This window comes from Physella acuta, unplaced genomic scaffold (assembly GCF_028476545.2).
Source record: "Physella acuta isolate Inbredline_101_S28 unplaced genomic scaffold, ASM2847654v3 ptg000778l, whole genome shotgun sequence".
Classification (NCBI taxonomy): Eukaryota; Metazoa; Mollusca; class Gastropoda; family Physidae; genus Physella; species Physella acuta.
Genome location: NW_026732296.1, coordinates 640282 through 646281, shown reverse-complemented (window position 1 = coordinate 646281; position 6000 = coordinate 640282).

The window sequence follows — 6000 nt, the reverse complement described above, 5'->3', positions numbered from 1 at the left end:
TCCTGTATTTGGTGTCCGGTCAAAAAACCCTGGATAAAACCCCCTGGACATAAACCCCCCCCCCCCCGACATAAACCCCCTGGACAAAAAACCCCCGCGACATAAACCACCCGGATAATAACCCCCGGACTGAGGTTTATATATAGAAAAAATAACGATGATGTTAACCAAGAAATAAATAAAAATTACATTAAATTAATTTAATTTTTTTACGACTAAGAAATTAGTTTCTACCTAAAAAAACTGCTATTCGAAATCAAGGAGTGACCTTAGTTGTATTTGATCAAAGATCGGGCACCGACAACACCTTAGATATAGGTCATCCACATGTGGGAGGCGTGTGGATCAAAGCAAAACATTTTTAACAATACAAAAGATGTGAGGGATTCACCGGCGGAAGTTTGGTTCATATCCACCTTGGCATACAGAAGCATGGTATAAATATAAAATCAAATTTATTTCTCGTATATATATATGCCATATGCCAAAAACAAACAACTCAGTTGAAGGCTCGCACAGAAGTTTTCAGTCGCATATGGGATGTGTTGGGTTCTTCGGTCTAGGGTATATAAATAACAACAGACAAATACGACGTATACAACAATAACACTAACACTCTATAATAACAATAATAATAAGATATTTAATAATATATACAGTACTAAAATAATAAAGGGATCAAAAGGGGTCTACAACATAAATACATTACTCAACACCACGTTCCACGTCCACAGCCACACTACAACTAACTGATTCACACACTGGCACACGCTCTGACACCCGTCACCTGACACACCTCACGTGAACACCTCTCGCTCTATGTAAACACACTCAACCAAGGGATACAACTATACACCAAAGGGAGGCTACCTGTCATTCCAGCACACAACACACACACACACACGCAGGGGACATGTAAGGGACGTAACATCCCTCCCCTCCACCTTCAGATCTCTTTTCCTTAAAGAGATCAAACATCTCTTGTTCCATTAGCCACTGTTGGTGACCGAGCTCGACTATTTATTCTTCAGCCCTTAGGACGTCTCGCTTTGACCGGTCCAGAGTGTGGCTTGTATCCAGCCTGGACAGTTGGGTCCAGAGTGTGGCTTGTATCCAGCCTGGATAGTTCGGTCAAGAGTGTGGCTCGCATCCAGCTTGAACAATTCGGTCCTGAGAGTGGACTATGGTTTTTCTCCGGCCGGGCACCAAGCTCGTGGTCTGACTATCTCAACCTATAAAGACACATGTGAGAAGCCGCAATAAAAAAAATTGATCAGCATAATCATTCTATACTGCATCAGTAATACCTTTCTCAAACATTTCTCAATATAATCATATCATAATGCCTCAATAGTAAATTCCTTAATATAATCATACTATACTCCAACAATAATACATTTCTCAATATCATATACACTAGTTGTCGTAAAACACTCGTGATAGAATGTCTGTTACAAAGTTCTCAGTTCCCTTGATATGTTTCCAGTACAGGCTAATTCCTGTAAAGCAAGGGCCCATCGGTAGATGCGTACGTCGCCATAGATGGTCATCTTTTCTTAAAGGCGATCAAACTGAGTTCCTTTCTCGATAGCCGTTTTAACTAAATTAATCATCTCCAGCCCGTAATCATCATACACAGCTTCTGTAAATAAAAAAAAACAAAGAAAAATTAACATTGATTGAATAAATTATCTTAACAAAAAAACTTACCAAGGACACTACCTTTGTAAGGATACGCCTCCAAATTTCGTGCTTTACCTCGCTCTCATATGCGAGTCTTTAAGCAGGGAAAAATTTCCTAACATATCACGCTGAGCTGTGGGAAACGCCCTTGATATGTGACCAACACCACCGCAGCAATAACACTTGAGATCATCTGACCGTCGATGTACATTTTCAGTACGCCAGTTGCTCGCTCCACTGGTCCCGTTGGGACAGTTTCGTTGTATGTGGCCTGGTTTTCTACAGCTATAACAGGAGCTTGTATGTATATCCATACTGCATTCTTTGGCAATGTGACCTTGTTCATTGCACTTGTAGCACCGATAAGGTCTTTTGTTGTTTCCATACTCCACAACAGCTCTTTTATCTGACCTATTTCTCCAAGTAAAGCCGCTATTACTATCGCTATGACAATCCCTGGCATAGTGTCCATAACGTCCACATGTGAAACATTTACTGCTCAGGCTGACCTTCCTAACACCATGCATAGGCTGTACACCAGGGCAAGTGTGGCGTCCTGGAGATCGCGGTGTCTTGTTTTGCCAGGGTATCCTCTCTGCTGTCGAACTAGCAGCGACGTACGGAGGGGTTTGGTTTACTAGCCTCGTCACTCTAGCGTTTCGAGTGCTCTTATAGTTGTCAATAACTTTAAGATTATCTTCCACACTTACCTTAGCAGCACCATTCAGCCTCTCCAACAGATCACAAGTAACAACCGATTTTATCCGATCAACTATCAGGAGGTTCACCAAGTCCTCAAACGTTTACTTTATTCCCGACTGCTGGACCCACGCTCTCAAAGCGGCTTCTGTGTTGACTGCGAAGCGTCTCATGTCGTCGTTTGTTGGTGCTAGCTGGTGGAATCTGACCCTATACTTTTCCTCGTTGAAACCTGCGTGCGTCATTAGCTTTACCTTAACTGACTCGAAGTCATGATGCAGGTTCAGTCCCGTCTCAACTAGGAAAGTCTTCAGTTGTCCACTCATCTTGTCCGTCAGAAGGAGCGATCAGTCCTTGGGGTCAATGCCTTGTCTCTTTGCTTGACTCTCAAAATGCCTCACGTACGCACCCAGGTCCTCGTCTACCGTCATTGCCGCCACGTCCCTCAAGCGGGCTACTGGGTTACATACCTTTGCTACAACCTCGCCCTTCGCATCTTCTACCCTCCTAAACTCTTCCTTTACCCACTCCGCCAAACTGTCATCGGTCAGCCCGATTAGCTTTCCCTCCTCCTTCAAGTCACTTATTAACTGTCTTCTGGAACTCCTAGTAGTCGCCATGCTAAACGGACGAGCCCCCAAATGTTGGGTTCTTCGGTCTAGGGCAGGGGTCTCCAAACTACGGCCCGCGGGCCGGATGCGGCCCGCGAAGTCCTCTCTTCCGGCCCGCGTAGATCTTTTTGTCCAAGGAAAAATCGTTTGTTGGTGATGGCTGAGGAACTTTACCCAGAATAATCAAAGACATGCCTGGAAGAAACTGGACCCCGAACTGAAATTTGATAGTTAATGCGGCCCTCGGACTGAAAAGTTTGGAGACCCCTGGTCTAGGGGTATATAAATAACAACACACACACACACAAGCAGGGGACATGTAAGGGACGTAACAGGATGTTGCCACCCAAATATTTGGAAATGTATTGACTTCATTAAAAAGGAACAATCTCTCCAAAAGGTTTATTGTACACAGATTAATTCAGGTCACTGTTTACCAAAACAGAAAAAAATATATTGATAGCAGCCCTCGAATTTTAACTGTTGTTAAAAATTTTAATGGAGTCCACCATTATTGAGTATTTGCGAGGCATCGCTCACAATCTGACTTTTTAAAGTTATAATACAAATAAATTTTTGTTTTCTAATGTTTGTTTTGTATTTTTATATTAATTTTGTTTCTCATCATCTTTGGTTTTTCCTTATATAAACCTCAATTGGGGGGTTTTTGTCCAGGGGGTTTTAGTCGCGGTGGGTTTTTGTCCAGGGGGTTTATGTCGGGGGGTTTATGTCCAGGGGGTTATGTCCAGGGGTTTTTTTTACTAAGCTATAGCCTGTTTCTACCATCTACCCTGAACTAACGTCATCACAGTATTCATGTTATTTTTAAAATTTTTATTACTTTTGGGCGAGAAAATTGTATACATTTCATAGCGAACGTCTTGATAATTAGATCTAAATAGCTCATTTCTTTATATTCTAAAATTGGAAGATGACACCATTATTTTTGTGTTATTTCTGTAGTTTAAACATGTGGCGTGTGACGGCATTGTTTATTGCGTTCTTGTCACGACAATAAACACTTTTCTGGCTGCATAGTTTAAAATGAGTTTCTACATTCTAATATACATTTGTTTTTATTTTCTTGCTTTAAAGAAAATTTAGTTTATACATTTACAACACCCATCTTATTATGTTCAACAAAAGTCCGTATCTTTAAGTTCTCCATATATCGCTGAACATACTGACCATATCGCCTAATAAATGTTGAGAACAGAAAGAGAGACAGAGAGAGGGCTTGTATATATTAGTATTAATACTCCTCTTAACTAAACTTAAAAAACGATTACTTAATAATAAAATATCATAAAGGTAAACACCAAGTCAAGACAAATCTAAGGGAAAAAGATAAATAGAGAACCGGGAGTGATCTATCCTAAACATTTTCGTCAGTAGCTTTGCATGTTGGGTGTTATCCGGTTACGGCACTTCATGGTGTCACCCCCACACCTAAAAACAAAGTATATATATATATATATATATATATATATATATATATATATATATATATATATATATATCGGACTACATAAGCCTATAAATTAAATGTATGACACAGCATGTACGTGTATAAGCTTTAATCACTGCAGACTTAATAGAAATGGTGTTCATCTATAGTCTGTTGATAATATTGTTGGATGTTACATTGTTTACTTTATATTTAGCACGTTTACGTCATAGTGTCAACCCCCCCCCCCCCCGTGATAATTGTCGATTTGTACTTAAAAGAATATTTAACTTGAATTAATCATTAATGGAACTGGCAAAAAAAGCATTTTTCTTCTATACGTACTGCGATTTTTGCCTTGGTGTCACCCTTCTAAATGGTGTCACCCGGCGCGGCCCGCACACTCCACCCCGCCCTCGCTGCGCCTCTGATTATCGTATAATTTTATAGAAATAAAGAGACTTTTGTGACAAAACTGTTCGTTTTATTTACGAAAACATATACAAGTGAAAATCGCTCAGTTTGCTTTTCGAGAATCAATTAATATAAAGCATAATGGTTGGTAATTGGTTAGGGCACTTGTCGGCGCTTCAAATTTGGCAGGCGTTCGCATCGGGTGAATGGAACACAGGGTAAATTATCGGTCAGATCCTACTCCCTCAACAAGGGCTATAAAGTGACCGCGAGTAAAAATTCTCTTTATGTGTGCACTTGGGGAATACTAGAAAAACCGTTAACATTACAGACTAGATGTCGCTGTATAAACATTGAACTGTGTATGCATCTGGTACTTGAGTGGGACATAAGGGAAAAATGTCAGACTCCACGTACTTGCTGCGGGATAAAAAATGACCACATAATGTTTTATGTTCGTTAGAATATAAAATTCAGTAAAAGTTAAAATACTTATTATTGTTTAATCATAAACATAACTTAATATAATTAAATTAATATAATTCTTTAGTTACTCGACATATGTAAAGCAGTTCTTTTTAAGTTCCTTACAATAATAAATCACATTTTCTTAACTTGTGGAGTGGTCTAGACGGAGTGGTCTAGCGGTAGAGAGCTGGACTGCTAACCCGTAAATCTCGAGTTCGAATCCGGGTTCAAGTCAGTAGACCGTCCCTGAATCCACCCAACTCTGATGGGTACCTAACTCACGTTAGGGAATGTAAAGGCTGACCACACTATTTCTACTTCATTTTCCCCATAGACCGTCAGGTTTGAAAGGGAAACTTTTACTTACTTTATAATAATAAGTCATACTTTCTTAACTTCGGTTTAGCAACGACGTGCTTTTCTGACCCTACCACGCCTACAACTATTTAAATATTTTTTTAAATAACAACTTTTCAGTATCTATCTATCTATATATATATAATTCTCCTCTTCGAGCCGTTAGAAAACAAGCTGCAAACGCTCTCCCTACCTCCCCACCCCTACATGGTTTCAGTGAGCTGTTTTCACTCTAAATGTTTACAAGCAGAGCCAACGATTTTAAACGTAGGGGGGGAGGGGGGGGGAAGGAAGGGGGGGGGGGGGGGTTATGGTCCTTAA